Here is a 10,564-nt window from a genome sequence, read left to right as displayed (position 1 = left end):
GAAAGAAGATATTTGAAACATACACAACCAACAAAGGATTAGTATCAAGAATATATAAAGGAGGTCAATAAGCCAAGAGAAAAGTGGAAACAACCCAATAGAAAAACAGACAAAAGCCATGATCAATCTCTTCACAGAAGAGGAATTGCTTCTGGCCAATAAATACATGAATGGATGTCCAACTTCAGTTCAGGGAAATAAAAATTCAATGTCACAATGGAATATTGTTTTATACTTATTTGATTGGCAACAATTGAAGAGTCTGATAACACCTCATGTTGAAGAAGATATATCCACAAAGCATTTTTTAAATATCACCGGTTGGAATGTAAGTCAGTAAAGCTATTTGGAGAATGTTTTGGCATTAGCTCCTAATGTTAAACATTCTCATACCCTGTGATCCAGCTGTTTCATTCCTAAGCATATACTCAAGAGAAATTCTAAACATGTTTATCAGGAGATATATACAAGAGTATTCATGGTTCACAATAACAAAAATCTGGAATATGCCCAAATGCCCATCAAAGAGAGAGTAAAGGAACAACCTGTGATATAGTCATGATGGGATATGAGACAGACGAAAATGAACATGCAACAATATGGATGAATCTGAAAGATTATCTAAGGCTGATACCCTTTTATATAAAGTAAAAAAAAAATAAAAATTATGCTACTAAGAAATATGTAGAGATTAGCTGAAAGAATATAAAAAAGGATAGCAAGAGATTAATGAATACAGGATTTAGGATGTGGTTACCTCACAGAAGAGGAAACAAAGAATAAGATTGTGGAGGACCACTGGCTAGATGAAAGCTATGAGGTAGCAGGTTCATGGGTGATTACGGCATTATAAAATTAATTAAATTAAATAAGTGCCTCATAGAGACAATGATGTGTATGTGTCACGATCCAAGGATTATATTTAATCCAATTCTAGGCAAAAAAAAAAAAAAGTTTCTGTTCTTTTTTTATTATACATTGTTAGTTATGCAACAAAGCAGTGCCGAGTCTTCTAAAAGAGAACTTGCAATCATTTAACTGAGATCTTCTCACCTTCAACCCCATGGGAACAGTAGACACAGTGGAGCTGGAATAAAAGATCTCTTTGATCAATAATTAATACACACTGAGGACACTAGCCAAGCTTGCTGTGCTGAGCAGCAATTTCTATTGGATGAGCTCTCCATCAGGAGACTTCTGTCCCTGACGATCATGGAAATGGACCCACCCATGGACAGGCATGCTCAGAAGGTGTGAATGCTAGAGTCCATCCAACTTACCTCATTACTCTGCACTATGAGTGAGAGAAGAGCCAGAGTAACAGAGAACAAGGTCTACAGAATAAAAGACCCATTGTGGATGAGTCATTCTCTAGTCACTGGCCATGCTTCACTTTTCACATGGTTCATTTTTTAACCAACCCTTTTATTGACCTTATAAACCACTAAGTTGAATGTATTGTTTAGGAGAAGCACTTGAACAGAAACTCTCTTGGTGTCCTGACTGGAAAGAACAGATAAGCCCCGTTTGTCATGGGATAGCAATACCCTACCCTGGGAAAGCTTATCGCCCACAGCACCTAAAAATTTGTTTCCATGTGCTCTTAACAAAAACAAAACAAACAAACAAAAAAGAAATATTTACTGTGAGATTTATTTCTGCCTATAAAAATAAAAATTTCAAATACTGGGAAAAGTATAAATTAAAATATTAAAAATATCCATTATCCCTCAGCATGGAAGAAAAAAAAACCCTATAGTTATCTTCTGGTTTCTTTTATTCCTGTTGTTATTTTTGTTTTTCTTAATTTATACACACACACACGTTCTTTTTTCTTGCTTTCCTGTGCTTTCCACCCCCTCTAATATTCAGATCACATTGTTTTGTATCCTGCTTTTTCTTTAACTTAAGAATGTATTATTAGCATTTCATTTTGTCATTATTCTTAGGAACACAACTCCTAAAGAGTGCATAATAAATAGGCCATGATACGATCTATCACACTTTATTTAATTATTTTCCTATTGTTGAACCTTTGTTGTTTTCCCAATATTATATCATAAGACACAGTGCACAATGAATATACTTGCACCTAAATCATTGTATACATCTCTTATTATTTCCTTTGGATATATTCTTAGAAAGAGAATTTCTGGATCAAAGCACAAATTTTTAAGGCTTTTAAAATATATATTCCAAATATTCCTCCAGAAAGCAATATTTATTTATATCCCTACCAGCTGTGAATAAAGTGCCTCACAACACAGAGCATCATAATTTTTAACTTTCTTATAATTTGATAGGAGAAAAATGATATCACCGATTTTTTTTTTTTGCATTTCTCTGGTGAGTAAAGATTGAATTTGTGATGTTTATTAGTCATGTGTGCATTTTCTTTTTTCAGTTAACTGTTTAATAGCTTTACTCAATATATCGGTATTGTCCTATTTTTTGTATTTGATTTATAAGAGTATTTTATATAATGATGGTAACATAGTCTGTTGTATATGCTGCCAATATTAAATGCCTTTCTGCTATTAAAAGTCAATTAATATTTTTTACAGACACACAAAGGTTCTAAAGGTTCTTTATGTCGTCAAATGTAACAATCTTCCCTTTGAGGTTTCATTTTTTTTTTTCCCTTAGAAAGCTTATTTCCATGACATCAAACAAGTAAGAACCTGTATTTTCTTTCAGCTCCTTAATAGTTTTATTTTAGTGTATAGCTATTTTATCTACCTTGATCTATTTTATGTATATTACATGAGAATCTAGCAGGATTTTTATTCAAATAATTAACCAACTGTCCTGACATCATGTTTTTGAATACTCCTCAAAGTGATTTGGGATGTCATCTTTAAATATACTAGATGATCTTTTATGATATGATCTATTTCTAGACTACTTTGATTCACCGAGAAAGAGGCTCAAAATGCAGATTAAGACAGAATAAAATTTATATTCATGCCATATTTATAAAGTGAGTTCATTTTGTTTAGAGATTTTATGCACTAATTATCAATTATTGATATATACTAGAACTAGTTATTCATTACCTATATTAATGGAGTGGACTAGCATGTTTTAATAAAAATATTACTAAAATCTCATTTTAGTTAATTTCTCTGACTTCTTTCTCCTTGAACTTTTCATCAGCGCAATCAGAAAAAAGCCAAAGGGAATGCTTCAGATTTTCTCTCTCTCTCTCTTTTTTTTTTTTTTGGCATGCTTTTGAAAAGGTGACAACAGGGGCGCCTGGGTGGCTCAGTTGGTTAAGCGACTGCTTTCGGCTCAGGTCATGATCCTGGAGTCCCTGGATCGAGTCCCGCATCGGGCTCCCTGCTCAGCAGAGAGTCTGCTTCTCCCTCTTACCCTCCCCCCTCTCATGTGCTTTCTCTCTCTCTCAAATAAATAAATAAAATCTTTAAAAAATAAAAATAAAAAAAAAAAAAAATAAAAATAAAAAAAAAAAAAAAGAAAAGGTGACAACAAATCCCAAACTGGCTGGTGATATATCCAGAGACCCCTCAGACCTATATAATCCTCACACTGGAAGACAGTACCCAAAAAGTCAAGGGCAGAAACTGTAAAGCTATCTATCTAGTATTTATTTTACATTCTTTTCTTTAGAATTACATAAATACAAAATCTGAGAATAAACTGTAGCACTTCAATTGCAAAATCATTGTTGCGGTAAAATATGAAATTACAAAATGAGTAGATTCAACAAGTCACTCCCTCTGCAGGGAAGGAATCCCTTCTACAACACTCCATGGTCAATGGACATTTTCTTTTGCACAAACATTTAGTGACAGGAAGCTTTCCGACCAACACCCAGATGCTGGAGTGAAACCTAAAAAACAGAAATTAGAAACTTCAACAAAATGACCCCAAATTTGCTTAAAGCCAATTGATGCTCTGTGATCCAAAATAACTCTCAAAATAATTGTCAATGTGTTTAATGACATTGCAATTTTGGGGGTTCCAATATAGCGCCTTGGGGATGAAAAGAAACGCAATCGCCACCATCAATACTAACAAATATTTCAGCAGCACAGATGACAAGTAAGGCTCTGAATAAGACATGGAATTCAAGGAGCCCAAGACAGAGGCCTTGCCCTTGAGTAACTAACGATCTAATTAAGTGGTCAAGGCACGTACACAGTAGTAACACAAGGTCAGGTGGAATTGATGCCAAACAAGTTATTAGAAGAAATAAATCTTCACTCTCTATGTTTTGTGAACAAATTCATTTGTGGTTCCAATTTGCTTCCAACCCTTATTTTGCTTTTGTCTAAATATTCTGACCTTTGTATTTCTTTAGCTTTGCTGAATTATGTGCATCTTATTCAGCCATTTTACGTCCTTTAGAGACAAGGTGAAGGTACAGTGGCTCAAAGAACCCAGACCAGCTGTTACAAGCCAGGATACAAACAGCTCATCCATCAGATTCTGTAAGTCCCCCTCTGGCTCGGGGCAAGCCCTAAAGCTCTAGTCTCCTGGTAGGCTGTCTTCTCGAAGTCATTCCTCACCAACAGCAGACCCCTTAGCAGCACAAATATTAACCCCATCGCTCAAAATTCAGTTCTGAAGAACTGCATTAAGACTAAAACAAGAGTGGGGCACCTGGGGGCGCCTGGGTGGCTCAGTCGGTTAGGCGTCTGCCTTCGGCTCAGGTCATGGTCCCGGGGTCCTGGGATCAAGCCTCGCATCCGGCTCCCTGCTCGGTGGGAGGCCTGCTCCCTCTCCCTCTGCCTCTTGCTCGTGCACTCTCTTCTCTCTCTCTCTCGCTCTCAGATGAATGGATAAAATCTTTAAAAAAAAAAAAAAAAAGATTGGGGCACCTGAGTGGCTCAGTCAGTGAAGTGTCCGATTCTTGGTTTCAGCTCAGGTCACAATCTCAAGGGTCATGGGATCAAGTCCCAGGTCAGGCTGCTCCCTCAGCGCAGAGTTCACTTGGGACTCTCTCCTCTCCCTCTGGCCCTACCCCCACTCTCTCTCTCTAAAATAAATAAATCTTAAAGGAAAAAAAAAGCAACCTAAAACTAAAAGTCATCTACACAAAAAAATAAAGCAGGCATCCCAAAACACTTAAAGTCAGACAGATGAACACTGGCTGTGAGCATAGTACAATGGTCATACAGAGATGTTGAATCACCACGTTGTACCCCTGACACTAATGTAACATTGTGTGTCAACTGTACAGGAATTTAAAAATTTCAAAAAAAAGCAAATCAAATCAAACCAAACAGTTGAAAATGTGGCCATGCAGCTTCTTGAACCTTTACCGGGTCTCATTTGCTTTTGATTCGCTCTTTTACATTTTCTAAAAGGATCTGTACTTCTTCAATGTGTCTGACATTCACGCCGGCCACAAATAAGTATCAAATGAAAGACCTCACTTGCTACCTAGTCCCCAGCCTACTAAAATAGTGCTGTCTGATCAGGCATCTCTCTGCAGGAAACAGGCCTTCCTACGCAGGAAGCACAGGAAAGAGGACTGGAGACAGCAATCCCAGCGGCTTTTTTGCCAGAAAGGACAAAATGGCTCTTCTGGCAACTCCTGACTCAGGAAATCGCTGAATTAAGTAGTCAATCTGCAATGTAATTTAGCATGTCATCTGCTTCCTGGCAACAGATATTTGGAAGCATTTATATTTTATTTCAACTCTGTCATCATCAGGGTTAGAACGCCTTCTCTCTGAGGACCTCAAGGTCAGAGACTTTCCTGTAGTTTCTACACAGCCACTTCTTTTGGTTCTTCCTCCCCTTTCCAGGCCCCAGCAGTCCGGCCTCCCCTTTGATTTCGGTCTAGATCAAGCAAACCCTTGTCTTCAGAGCTAAATATAAGTTGTCTGGGGGGTGGGCGGAGGCCCACGCAGGTGGGGTCCCTGGAAAATAGACTTGCGAGCGTGCAGAAGAGTCAAGATGCCGCTGCACGCCCAGGAGGTGCCCGGATGGGGCTCGCTCGCCGAGGAAGGGAAGTGGACAAGACGTCGGCACCGTGGGCTCCCGTTCCCACTTCGTCCTGGGCTTCTGTGTGATTTGGTGCAAACCGTGTCCCGCCCTGCTCCTCCACTTCTGCATTTGTGAAGCGAACGTAACCAGCGCCACTCGCCGTCTTCATTTGCAGACGTCGGAAGGACGTAGCCAGCGCCATAAAGCTCTACGTACGCCGCACGTCACAAAGGAACGTAGCCCTCACCGCGCGCGCGGGGGAGGCCGGGGGAGACCAGTAAACCCGGGGTGGGGGTGATAAGAATCGGTACGTGGCTAGAGCAGTTTCTTACAGCTGGTGAACACATGTACCCACAAAGTACGAAAAAGCAAAGCTTGTAAAATATAAGCAGCAGGACCATGTAATTCTTACTGTCCATAGACATTTCTAGATCTTTTACTACTTGGGATAATAATGGCTAGATCCAGATGCGGGAAGGCATCGAGAAGGTGGTGATTCTTACCCGGAGTAGAGGTCACTTTGGCTCCTCGCTGGGCAGGGGCTTCCTGTGGCTTTAGGAACAGGGCCCAGGAAAGCTTGTCTCCATGTCATGAGCGGCAGAAAAGAGATCTCAGCCCCAGACTCATGAAGCACTGGGTTTGGAGTCTCCCAGGCTTCGAGACTCCTATCTTCCAGAAAACAGCTAAACCGAGACAGGGTGGGGCCTTCCAAATACATTATTGACTTTGGTGCTCGTCGCAATTCTGTGAGATAGATAGAATGATCCCATTTTACAGATAAGACTTAAATAGGCTAAACAATGTATCCACAGCTAATCAAGGCAGGAAGAGGTGGAGCTGGGATTTTCACTCTGTTCCTCTGATCCCAAAGACTGTTCTCTTTCCATTAATTGGATCATGCTATCTTCCCTGTGCTCTTTCTATTATTCTCTACATTCTCTCTCAGCTTCCTAATTTGTAAAATAGAGATAATAATACCTAATTGTGACACTACTACAAAGATCAAAAGAAATTACATATGCGAGGGTACTGTGCAGGAATGCAGATTGTTATTCTAATAGTAATTCCGTGCAACAACCTTTATGTCTCTTTCATACCTCCGGCCTCATTATTACAAACACATGGGGAAAGTTTATACTGGGCCAGGAATATGGATCTTGTTCAGCACATAACTGAAATCTCATTTTGCATTTCATTCACTTTAAAAAATCTGCATATTTTAACCTAACTAAACCAGATTTTGCAGTATTTCATCTCAGGAGCTCTTACAGATAGCCCGTTCTATGTTAACCATTTTCTTCCCTTTAGTTTATTGCTTCAAAGGTCTCATTGAAAAACCCAAATGTACTTAAGGAGTGTCATATTCTTTAAGAAAAACCTAGCACGGAAATCAGATTATGACTAGTTATGACTTCCAATGCATGTGCAAATATCAAAATAGGAGCCTAATGAAATGGAGGGAAATGTCCTTACCCTGATTTTCTTTTAATTTTTTGTAGTCATTACCTCCCCAATAGGGAGGGAGCAGTAATACACATCACCAGACCTGCACTGACCTTCAGGAAACAGAAATAAAACATAAATTGAGACGGCTTATGTATTCTTATAAACAATTTGTTATTCAAATTCACTAAAAAGGATATTCATTAGGCACACCATCCTAAAAAGCTTTCTATTAAGAAATAAATTCCAGAGTTTAGCATTTCAAAACTGCATAATTTGAATACATTTTTGAACCATCCAATGGAAAATAAGATTGATTCCACATGTGCAGAGCTTGTAAATAGCTCAGTAATTCCTTCACTGTTTCCAGACACAAACTAATGGCCTCCTTTTCTTGGTAGAAAATTAGGCTATTTTTTCAGGGTCAGGGCGAGAATGTGGGGGAGCAAGAACTATAATGGAAAAATGTAATTCACTCAGGACTGCAGGGCAGTATTAGAGATTATGTAAATCTTTTCTTCACAGGATATAGTTCCTGTGAAGAGAAAAGCCCCCCCACAATTTCAGGGATTAGCACACAGCCATGTAACAAGCTAATCTTTTTGTCTTGTTTCAAAAAACCTTTGAATTAGATTGTGTGCATTTAATACACTGACAGAAAATGGTAGTTTCAGGGAAGGGCACTAAATAAATAGATGAACAGGATTAGCCTTATATAAAAATACTTCCATATTCAGGAGTTATTAGCCTTTTCTGGTTTTGAAACTCTTTAATTGGAGAAATGCCAGATCATGAGACAGAGGGTCAGAACACCTGGATTTCATCCAGATTTTGTGATCTCTAAATCATCTTATGCCTTTGAGTAAATCCCAGCAGCGCTCCCTCTGCTTGGAATATCCTACCACCCACGCTCTGAGACCCTGAGTTGATAGTGATTATTTATGGGCTTGCTGTGAGGATTAAGTGAGTAATACCTAATAGGTTAAGCACAGAACCATGCCAGGGTGTGATAAATACACAGTAAAAATTCATTTTTGGTTTTGTTGTTATTATTATTTAGACAATGGGCACTAACTAATGGGACCTTCCAGTTTCAACTCCACGGCCATGTCACTTAAAGGCAATCAAAATGGAACTAATTATCCTGCCTCCTCAGATATGAACCCACAAATGTCATTAAAATCTTTTCCATTTACTCTCTAGCATCCAAGCTCATGTATCATCATTAATCAGTTTAATTTCCTTTATTAAGAAAGATCAGCAGACTGCCTCAGTGTGGAAACATTCCCCACAGTCTCTTGGGGTCCATGGATTGTGTCCTGGTAATGATTTCCTCTTGTCACTTTTGGTGCTTAGCAACTGCAAACCTGTGAGCATCCAGCTGGGCCACTGGCACTCACAGAGCCCCTGAAGAGCTCCTGGTAAGGCCCGCTTTCCAGAAAGGTCCACAAGTGAGCTTCGCCTCACCTGGGCACTTTGAGTAGACAGTCCAAGAAGTCAAACTTATCAAGCCATGCAGATGACAGGAAGTGTGTGATATTGACTACAGATGTCCTCTCTGTCCCTCAGGGTCCTCCATGCCAATGAAAACACCTTCTACAACAGAAAATGCAATATAATTCGCCGGTAATCACAAATATAAAGGAAAATCTTCCTGAAATTATTTTAACTAGATTTGGGGCTTTTTTTTTTCCATCTTGAGATGGAAACAGAGATTTCTGTTCAAAGAAATTATTGTTCCCCTTCAAAAGTCACAGGAATTACAAGGTAAACGGACAGGAAAGCAAACAGGCCTAGTCTCAGGGGTCCCCTGAGTCCCATTCCTTAGAACAGGTACTTAGCATACAATTTCACTGACCCTGAGCCAGGTGTCATTTCAGAAAAATATGTTCAAGAAACAGAGATTGTTTCAGCAAGTTCCTTGCTCAATCAAAATCCATTTCATACTATTCAACTCTCTCTGGAAAGACCAAGAATCTAAGCACCCACTATTTATCAGTGCTCACCGTGCCAGGTACTGTTCCAGATGTTTGATTATATTAAATCATCCCATCCTCACAGTACCATGAGTGTCGTTACCATCCTGTTTCACAGATGGGGTGAGGTACAGAGATGGTAAGTCATGTGCCCCAGGTCACACAGAGCTACTACGTGATGGAGTGAGTATTTAAACCCAAGAGGTCTGGCTCCAGACTCGTCAATCTTAACCACTCAATTATATTACCTTTTTTTTTTTCCCCAAAATGAAAGTTAATACCTTTGAAATTTGGGACATCCTATAGCATATTTCCACTAAAATAAAATTCTTAATACCTCCCTTTAGAATGTAATGGAAGGTGGTTATGTATCCCAGGAACCCAACTTATTAACATAATGAGCTATGAGTCCAACAACTTTCTATGTATACAACACATCAGTCAATCCACACATGTTTATTTTTCAACAAGTACAGTAGATAGATACATCTATCTATCCATATGTATATGTGCCAGATGACATTGCTCAGTCTATGCTTTCCTCTGCAACAAATATAATCCATTTCTCTGGGGTAATCACTACCATCAGTTACACAGGGACACTTTTTTTTTTTTTTTTAAGATTTTATCCACTTATTTGAGAGAGAGAGAGAGAGAGCAAGGTGGAGGGTGGAAGAGGCAGAGGGAGAGTGGGAGGGAGAAGCAGGCTCCCCGCTGAGCAGGGAGCCCAACGCAGGGCTCGATCCCAGGACCCCGAGATCATGACCCGAGTCAAAGGCAGACGCTTAACCAACTGAGCCACCCAGGTGCCCCACACAGGAACACTTTTAAGGGCCTTTTATGCTGGCCTTCGCAAAGGAGGTGGAGTTATATGAGTTAACATTTGCACCCCCAGTCACATGCTCCTTTAGAGTTTAGGTGTTGGAAGTCAGTCATTGGAAACATACTGCTATTTATAAACTGGGAAGTCATACGGCTTCATCTGTAATGTTATTGCAGAAACTCTAAGCACAACACAGAACTGAACAGGTGTCAAACTAATGATTAATCTCCAATCCATAAGATTGTAAGAAAGTTATTGATGAGGAGTTATTATCGAATGTTGGGAATAACCTGACTATTTATAGGCACCAAAGTCCCCCGGTCACTTCGGAGGTTAGGGCTTCCCTTTCAGCTGCTGTAAACAC

General features: G+C 39.4%; 1 long non-coding RNA gene across 1 annotated transcript; it reads right to left on the bottom strand.

Annotated features, from left to right (window-relative positions):
* Positions 1-3,323: 3,323 nt before the first annotated feature.
* Positions 3,324-4,795, bottom strand: LOC118539108 (uncharacterized). Its single transcript, XR_013440895.1, has 2 exons — positions 4,627-4,795; positions 3,324-3,853 (listed from the first exon to the last, which is right to left on the bottom strand). It is a non-coding gene; the product is annotated as an uncharacterized LOC118539108 (long non-coding RNA).
* Positions 4,796-10,564: the final 5,769 nt, after the last annotated feature.

The sequence above is a fragment of the Halichoerus grypus genome, chromosome 9 (assembly GCF_964656455.1).
Source record: "Halichoerus grypus chromosome 9, mHalGry1.hap1.1, whole genome shotgun sequence".
Taxonomy (NCBI): domain Eukaryota; kingdom Metazoa; phylum Chordata; class Mammalia; order Carnivora; family Phocidae; genus Halichoerus; species Halichoerus grypus.
This window is presented reverse-complemented; position numbering and strand designations above follow the sequence as displayed.